The sequence below is a fragment of the Macrobrachium nipponense genome, chromosome 45 (genome assembly GCF_015104395.2).
Source record: "Macrobrachium nipponense isolate FS-2020 chromosome 45, ASM1510439v2, whole genome shotgun sequence".
NCBI classification, from domain to species: domain Eukaryota; kingdom Metazoa; phylum Arthropoda; class Malacostraca; order Decapoda; family Palaemonidae; genus Macrobrachium; species Macrobrachium nipponense.
The window spans coordinates 43,890,156-43,900,155 of NC_061105.1; the positions used below are offsets into that span (position 1 = coordinate 43,890,156).

The window sequence follows — 10,000 nt, forward strand, 5'->3', positions numbered from 1 at the left end:
CTTAGGCCTGATTTTGGGGAGTTCTTAGGCATGTTGTGGGAGGGCTTAGGCTAAGGAACGACCAAAGTTTGGGGAAGCCTTTTATAATCCTGCAGGAGGGTCAGTGGGAATATACCGCGATAGACGTGAAGGTTATGTCACGGAAAAGTTTATAATGAGGTTTTTAAATCAAGGAGAAATCGGGCGAAGGTTCTCGGGGCATTTGGAAAGAGATGTGTTCTGGGTGTAAGAACTCGGCAGGACTATTAACATTTTTATAGAAACAAGATGATTATGCTGCTTTTTTTTTTTTTTTATGTCCCACCAGAGAGAATTACAGTATTAGAATTTGTATTGCCTGTACAGTTTTTAGTTTATTTCCCAACACGTTTTCATTTATATTAAAAGAGAAAAAGAGAGAAAAAAGGGTCTTTTCTAGTTAAATGGTTTAGCTAAGGTTCAGTCCATGCATGTAGAGTCACCAAGCTAATTGTTTTGCCATTTATTTTTCGTGGGGTTTTCAAAGATTTTCGGATTTTTCAATAGATTTTTCTGTTGAGTACCTGGCTTCGACAAGAGATTTAGCCATACATTACGTGGCTGGCCTAAGAGTTATCCTATTCATTCTTATAGAACTGATTTTGCTTTTAAATATTTCCTCATTTGATATGCCTATGCGTAATAATGGCAGTTTTTTTATGGCTTATAAAGGAGAATTTTATTCACGTCTTTATACGTCTTTCCAACAGAAAACACAAAAAACACATTTGACTGATTTGACTGAGATGGAAAAAATCCTACTCTTGGGACGACTGAAGAGGCGCAGGATTTCTCAAGGTTGAGCCTGTAAGGTTTTAGAAGGTAACTTAAATACTCTTTTGTCACTGTAACTCAATATTGTGGATACGTATATAATAACGTAATGTCGAATCTTTCGGAAGCACATGGCGGAGATGATACAGATACAACGTGCAGTGAGCTGTGTTTACAGTTATGTTGCCACTGAATAAAAGCAAATATTAATTTTGATAACTTAAAACGACCCACTCACCAAATTAATATTGCTCTGTTTTCATAAATTTTGCATCTGAAAGTGACAGATGGTCCCTTCATCTTCATTACGTATTACACAGAAATTGGAATTCAGTTTTGATACAGTGGACGTATTCTCCCAGTGTTCCAGCTTAGGAAGTTCTTTTTCCTGGCTCGTCCATCCCTGTTATTCGAAGAGCAGTTCGTAAATGCATTCAGAGATTCGCCAAGATCCATTTTCGAAAATCGTTCCGAGGGGAATTTTGTTGGTATTGTACCAGGATCCATTTATGGACTTCTTGTGTATCTGTTTCATCATATATGTGTTTTGTGCATATGAATAAATTAGTAATATTGTGAATATGCAGATGTGTATGTCAGAGATGATGGGTGCTTTTGTAAAGCGAATGCTTTTATAATGTAAACTGAAATTTTTTGACATGTTAAATAATTGAATCTTTCTGTTTTAGCTGGTTATAATGAAGTATCTTGCGTCATACGCTGTTTTCCCTTGCAAGGGATTATAACATCACATAAAAAAGAATTCAGTCTTATGTTAAGATATTCATTTAAATATTGCGTCGTAAGCTCACACCAAAGTAAGTTGAATCCAGATTAAATCTACATAAACACGGAAATCCCAAAAGTCTTCGAATACATAATCTTCTCAGAAGAGCTTAGGTGAGTTTTCATCCTCCCGACATCTTGAAATCAGCTTATTCAGGGCGAGAGAGATAGAGATCAATATCCAGCGCGAAACGAAACAAATTAAATTGCCGAGGCTATACGTGGAATTGAAAATATAATCCGTATTCCCTTTGGATTTGAAAAAAAAAATGGATTAAGCGTGCGTGTATTATAGTTAATGAGAATATAGTATATCTTAACAACGTTCATTATTCTGACATTAAATAATGGCATTACGAAAACAAAAAAACAAAACTAAGTGGCTCCATAATCCGGGGAAGAGTGAAAACAGGTCATCCATGAAGACGACTTAACTGTCTATATCCTTAATTAAACACCGTCACATTTCACCAGATGTGAGTTTCATAGTGACCCACTCTTGAATTCAGGTTGAAGGAGAATTGGGAAAATTATTACAATAATGGAATGATTATCTCAGAGATTTATTCCATTCATCAATATTGTCACACGTAGGCCATTTCTCTTGGTCAACTTCATGGCGTCCCTTTGTGCATATCCATCAACCCCAACCCTCTCTCTCTCTCCCTCTCTCTCTCTCTCTCTCTCTCTCTCTCTCTCTCTCTCTCGCTGAGTTCATGTAGCTATTAATTAATCCAGTAGCCTCATCATGAATATGACACAGACACACACATCTATGTATTAGCAATCATCACCTGATTCAGTTGCAGTTTTGAAGATCGACATTTCATGTTATCTTATGTACAACGTTTATTCAGGAAATGGTCTTTGAATCTTTTCGTCCGCCATGGTAATGACAAAGTGCAATCAGAAGTGCATTTGTAATGGACATCAGAAAAAGAGAAATGATCTGGGCGGCTAATGCTTATCATTCTACTGATCTCCAGCTCAGAAATGAGCGGTGATGTTGTAAAGCTTTTCAATATTGAGGAACTTCCAGGAGTAAATACTCGAATCACATTCAACACAGTATATTATACATTAAGTTAGAACCGTGACTGATCGGTTTAATTATTTTGAGTGGTATGAAACTGAATTATGGATTATTCCATCATCAGATTCGATATTTTTTGTAATCAAGTTTGTTTTCTGCTCGTGTCTTTCAGGAGATGAGATTTTTTTTGCTCGTGTTTTCAGGAGATGAATTTAGGTTTAATCAAAAATCATAATGCAAGTTATGAGACAGACATTTTTTGCCCTTGTTTCATCCCCCCGGGGATATTTCTCTCGGTGCTCATATTTGATGCGTCGAATTTTTAAAGTTTGTGCTTTTATCATCTTTGTGATGCGTTCCAAAGTATATGATCAATGAATATAGACAAAAAGGAAATTAATGGTAATGGCGTGGCCACGGTAATTCTGTGTTAGAATCAAAGCATCATGGTCCTTCTCTCTCTCTCTCTCTCTCTCTACAAAGAAGGATCTCTTCAAGATCTGGCCGAAATATTACAGGGCCTTTTGTGGAGGTAAAACACTTCGTCTCCTCCTCCTCCTCCTCCTCCTCTTCGGCTTCTCTCTCTCTCTCTCTCTCTCTCATCTCTCTCTCTCTCTCTCTCTCATCTCTCTCTCTCTCTGAACTGGAGCGACAATTTCCCCGAGAAATTTGGAAACTGTTGAAGCTTCCGAAGCCTCCACCCTCCTACTTGAGCTAAAAACGAGGCTTTGACAAAGCTTCTCCTGCTTTACTGAAAAATGGAAGCAGTTTCAATGTGAAGGAGCGATTCATGCAGCCAATATTGTCTGACAAGAGGAGACAGGAGAGGAAAGGAAGAAAAAGGTTTGGAAATAGTTTTTGCACTGTAGGAGAAAGAAAACTCCTCAACGTTAATATCTAGGGAGTAGTTCTCGTGGGCATGGGATAACACCATTTATTTATGCCAGTAAACACTCACATGCGTGTTATTTTATTGTTTTCAGTTCATTGATTGTTGAATTCTAAGTTTGCCTAAAAAGTAGAGATACTAGGGCCACATTCGTACATATATTGACCTAGAAAATTTAATAAATACGTTTCATCATACCTGTATATATATAATATATATATATATATATATATATATATATATATATTATATATAATATATATATATAGATATATATATATATATATTATATATATATCATATATATATATATTATATATATATATACTATATATATATATATACATATGTGTATATACGAATAAAAAAAAAAGACCCTAAATCTTCTGAGATATTGTAGTGAACTCCGTAAGATACAGATCCCCTTTTTCCTTCAGAGTATGCATCTGTATATATTGATAGAAGGAGGGAAATTCAGTAAAGATTTTCCAACGATTATGGTCTCTAGGTTGACCCACCAATCCTATTTCTAGAAACATACATAACAGGATTCGAAAACCAGCGAGGTTCACCCTTTGATGCCTGACTTCTATAATGGATCCTTAACCTCATGAGAATCTGCGCAAGTACCTCAGCCAGGGCATTGAATTCAGAGTAAGCGGGTTTTCAGAGCCGCGGAGGACCTCACAAACCATTGGCAGAATGATGCGTGAAATTGCATACGTTCAAAGGGCGCTTCGAACTGCAACAATATCAGTGCTCCTGTCTGTATATTGTGCGTGCATGTACATAGACGCTTATGTATGCGTGTATTAGTGTTCTTTCAGTATTGTATTCAACGCCGTATATGCGTAACTACACGACGAAGGATCAATAAAACCATTATGTTGATCACAAGAAACAAAATAATAATAATAATAATAATAATAACTAATAATAATAATAATAATAATAATGGAAGGAGGCCTTCTCTGAGGGCAGTAGCATTGAATACAATAGCTGTTTCAACGGCATTTAATTTCATATAGAATCTTCTCAATTCTTCTTATTATCTTTTTCTCGTCAGCATGTAGCGGTGGTGTATTAAGTTTCCTAAGGACATGTGAAGATTTTCATTTTGTCTTAGGTTATTCCTCTAACGTGTCGACAGCGCACAGGCAGTCATACTATGAGAGTTTACAGTACAGTGAATTAAGATACGTTTCAAGTATTTATAGCATGCAAGGTCGTGTACAATCGGTGGGCGGGTCGGTGGGAACGGATTTTAATTGGTCGTTGGATGGAAACGAAATCTCCCCCTGCCCTTAGGCGGTTTCTGACCTGCGTAGTTTGGACGGGGTTATTAGCGTCGGTTGGGGTGTTGTTTGGGGTACCCACCTCTTGGCGGCAGGCTGTACAATTGATATATCTTCCGCTCGTTCTTCTCCCGCTTTCTCTCTCTACTTCTTCCGCTCTTTCTCTCTCTCTTGCCTCTCTCTCTCTTTCTGTGCAAGTTCCTCTCTCATCTCTCTCTCTCTCGTCGCTCTCTATACGCTCTCTCTCTCTCTCTGCCTGCTCCTCTCTCTCTCTTTCTCCTTTCTCTTTCTCTCTCTGTTTGCTCCTCTCTCTCTCTTTCTCTTTCTCTCTCTCTCTCTCTCTCTGTCTCTCTCGATCTCTCTCTCTCTCTCTCTCTCTGTCTCTCCCCCCTCGATCTCTCCTCTCGTCTCTCGTGGATGTATACGTAGTCGGTTGGTTTCTTGCGCCATTTCTTCTTATGATTGTGGGGAGAAACTCTGTTTCTTTTACCGTGTTGATAGTCGTTTTTTTTCTCTAATATATGTAAAGCTTTCAAGTATAACGTAGGCGTTTTCGGTCCAGGGGTGCATGGTCAATAATTTCTATGTTCTTTATAAGCTCAGCTCTTTCTGGTCTCCTGTTTGTGTTTTCCCTATAGTGAATGAAAATGGCCCCTTCTTGAAGATGACACGAGAGACGCTTGGAGAGTCTGGTAGTGGTCCACATGGAGAGAAACCACCAGGGAAATCGAAAGGTCTACACAAGTTCTCTTAATAATAACTTTTCAAACCGTATGGTCGAACGCCAAACGAGGGACTCCATAAATAAATGGCACCAAGAAGACGAACCGTAACTAACGACCAAAGTGGAGCTATAAAAAATATTTTTAAAATCATATGCACCACAAATATTTGGAAGATGAAAAGGCTATAAGGAAAAATAATCCAGTGAAAATGTCTCCCCCACTACAGAAAGTGATAAAATTAGCCTCATAATTTATTACAAAAGCATGAAAACCAGCCAGCTGCTTCTTAGAAACAACCCGGCGCCCCCAGAAACGTCTTTGAAGAGAAGGAGTGTCATCTACGAATTCACATGCTCGGTGGATGGATGCCACCATTCTTATATCGGGATGACCACTACCAGACTCTCCAAGCGTCTCTCGTGTCATCTTCAAGAAGGGGCCATTTTCATTCACTATAGGGAAAAACACAACAGGAGACCAGAAAGAGCTGAGCTTATAAAGAACATAGAAATTATTGACCATGCACCGACCGAAAACGCCTACGTTATCTTGAAGCTTTACATATATTAGAGAAAAAACCGACTATCACACGGTAAAAGAAAACAGAGTTTCTCCCCACAATCATAAGAAGCAAATGGCGCAAGAAACCAACCAGACTACGTATACATCCACCACGAGAGAGAGAGGAGAGATCGAGGGGGGAGAGACAGAGAGAGAGAGAGAGAGAGAGATCGAGGGGGGAGAGACAGAGAGAGAGAGAGAGAGAGAGAAAGAGAAAGAGAGAGAGAGGAGCAAACAGAGAGAGAAAGAGAAAGAGAAAGAGAGAGAGAGGAGCAGGCAGAGAGAGAAAAGAGAGAGCGTTAGAAGGAGCGACGAGAGAGAGAGAGAGAGAGAGGAACTTGCAGAAAGAGAAAGAGAGAGAGCAAGAGAGAGAAAAGAGAACGATGGAAGAAGTTCAGAGAGAAAGGCGCGGGAGAGAACGAGCGGAAGATATATCAATTGTACAGCCTGCCGCCCAAGAGGTGGGTACCCCAAACAACACCCAACCGACGCTAATAACCCCGTCCAAACTACGCAGGTCAGAACGCCTCAGGGGGAGATTTCGTTTCCATCCAACGACCAATTAAAATCCGTTCCCACCGACCCGCCCACCGATTGTACACGACCTTGCATGCTATAAATACTTGTAAACTGTATCTTAATTCACTGTACTGTAAACTCTCATAGATGACTGCCTGTGCGCTGTCGACACGTTAGAGGAATAAACCTAAGACAAATGAAAATCTTTACATGTCCTTAGGAAACTTAATACACCAGCTACATGCTGACGAGAAAAAGATAATAAGAAGAATTGAGAAGATTCTATATAAATTAAATGCCGTTGAAACAGCTATTGTATTCAATAATAATAATAATAATAATAATAATAATAATAATAATAATAATAATAATGTTCTAAAGGGTCCATAATAATACAAAGTGTAAAAAGTCCTTGTATAATTTTGAAGACTTTACAGAAAAAAGCTTTCGAACCCTTCCCTGGACTGAAGATGAACCCAGGGAAGGGTTCGAAAGCTTTCTGTAAAGTCTTTAAAATTATACACGGACTTTTTACACTTTGTACTATTGTGGACCCTTTAGAACATTATATATACTCTCGTGATAGAGAGTTTTTTCCCTATAATAATAATAATAATAATAATAATAATAATAATAATAATAATAATAATAATAATAATAATGATAATGATAATAATAATTTACAGAGTCTTGTTACTTCACAGAGGTTTATAACCTGGTTTATTTGAAGTTGATTAGATTTAAGGTGAAGAGATGACGAAGGTTTTGAGTTATTAAGAGGTAAGGGTTAAAGACTACGAAATATGGGAGGCGTCGATATGAAGAAGCGTTATCTATGAAGAGATTAAGGAGGTTTACCATACAAAGACAAGTTTAAGACCGAGAGATTTTGGAGATTGGATATACAAAGAACTGGTAAAGATGGAGAGATGTGGATACAAAGAAAGGTTAAAGATGGAGAGATGCTGAAGTTGTAAGTTTCAAGAAAGGTTAAAGATTCTGAAAGGTCAGTGAAAGAAAGAGCGTCTTGAATTGAGAGGTGGGTTGACTGTCATGGGGAGACCCACCGGACCTCCCCCCCACCCCCCCCCCCCCCCCCCCCCCCCACCACTTCTTTCTGCAACCCAACCCCCGCCACTCACCACCCGATGTCAATTATTAGCAATGTTTATCGATAACATATATAGAAGTTCTTGTCTGTCACAAATCCCCTTGGGTGTAAGGAATTACCAAGATATAGTGAATCGCATATTAAACGATGTTTTTGGTTTAATATTTGTGAATGTAACAAGTCACTTATATTAGAAATGACAATTCATATATATAATATATATATATATATATATATATATATATATATATATATATATATATATATATATATATATATCTATATATATATATATATATATAGATTATATATATATATATATATATATATATATATAGATAATATATATATATATATATATATAATATATATATATATATATATATATATTATTAATATTAATACTGAGTCTTTTTTAATAATTTGTATATTTTGTATATTTTACAGCCCTGATGATGAGACCCAAAGTCTCAAAATTTGGAAAATACGTGTATGATGCTACGCTGGCTTTTCTCCATCCTATTATATTTATATATATATATATATATATTATATATATATATATATATATGTGTGTGTGTGTGTGTGTATATATATATATGTGTGTGTGTGTGTGTGCGTGTGTGTGTGTAATGTGTGGGGGGGGGGGGGGGCGGGGTATGTGTTGTCACAGGTCTACAACAAGGTACCTTCGAAGCCCTTTTAATCCATTTATTGACTATTTAAGACTTTACTCTCAGTCACACTTTTATAGGGAATCTAACCTTATTATATTTCTTCATCGTGACTTCACACGCGCGTAAAGAAGGGAGAAAGGCAACATCCAACAGATTTGAGTTTTTTTTTTGGAAAAAAACATCGTGTTAAAATAATGATGAATACAGATCGACTGCTACCTAAAAAACGCTGAACGTGAAGCGCCAGCTCCCTCAAGTCTTTATTATTCCTCGATAGTTCCAGGTTAAAGATAAAGATCTAAGTTTCCTTCTCCACAAGTAAAGAGTTTGATAATTATATGTCTTCCCTGGAATCCGCTGAATCTCATTCCAGGAAATATGGAGTTAAGGAACTTCCGTTCCGGTCGTTATGGTAACGCCGAACCCGTCGCAGACCTCCGACTTTTGGTATTTATTAAAGAAAAAAAGAAACAGATTGATGCTCATCGTTATACGAAATGAAGGAGCGGATCTAAGTCACAATAGGCTTAATAGCTACTTATCATTCATTCCTTCATTATTTTGCCATTTAAGGGAACCGTATCCATTAAATTACCCGAGAGAGAGAGAGAGAGAGAGAGAAAGAGAGAGAGAGAGAAATGGGGGGGGTGGGGGGGATGATATTGGATATCGCAGATTTTTATAAGCATTGAGCCCCTATTTTAACTTAAATGTCTAATATATAAACCTCTTCATTATGTTATAAGCATATTTGTTATTTGATTGACAGTAGTCATCTCCTCATGATGCTCACTCCAGACGTAAAGGAAGGTGGCCCTCTGCGATTGCATTGTAATGACAATGACTTAAGAGGAAAGAAAACCACGAAGAACCGTCATACCTTTATGCCGGTAAAAGTATACTACGGAAGTCATCCGGGATTTCTGATAATATACTGATTATACGGCAGCTCTTCTTCAATGGACAAATTCTTTATTTAGGAACAATGAGATTTAGACTGGCAAGTTTGATACGCATGAATAATTGCGTATGGCAAAAGGCTTCTGTGAAATTCCGTCACTCATGTCTTTCTAGTGCATTATCTTCCACAAATCTCCACTCGCCTCCTTGCTCCCCCCCCTCCCCCCATAGGTCTCATCCAAGTAGGTCTGGGTCTTCTAGTGGCCACAGGAGCCCAGCGGATATTATGAAATACTATTCCCATTAGGGTGGTGCGGAGGTTATACCAAAACTATGTTTATCACCCTTGCAGCATTATCTTAACTGAATTAGTGCAGAAGGGTCTTCAATTGTTTTCTGTAATCCATCTATAGGAATAGAATACTTAAAAGTTTGTAACCTCTGAATAAGGGTATATCTGTATTCACCAGGAGACAAAATATATTTTGATTACCATAAATCATTTCAAATTCAGCATGTTCATGTTATTGTAATTTAGGTTTTGATCTTGATACTTTGTCGTTGTGTCAATCTTCAAAATGTAAATTAGAGTAATAAGAATCATCTGTTTTTTATCATTTCAAGATACAACCTTATGCAGTCGGAAAAATAAATTTATAATCAATTCTTTTCTTTGCAGGTCAAACCATTTATAACCAAAAGCATGATCTTC

The 10,000-nt window shown here is 37.4% G+C and overlaps 1 long non-coding RNA gene across 1 annotated transcript in view; it reads left to right on the forward strand.

Moving 5' to 3' along the window:
* LOC135214147 (uncharacterized) overlaps positions 1-10,000 on the forward strand; it is a 21,599-nt gene that overhangs the window by 11,571 nt on the left and 28 nt on the right. Inside the window, exon 3 of the long non-coding RNA XR_010314295.1 lies at positions 9,968-10,000. This exon is cut by the window's right edge and continues 28 nt beyond it. This is a non-coding gene — a long non-coding RNA (uncharacterized LOC135214147). The remainder of the gene's footprint in view (positions 1-9,967) is intronic.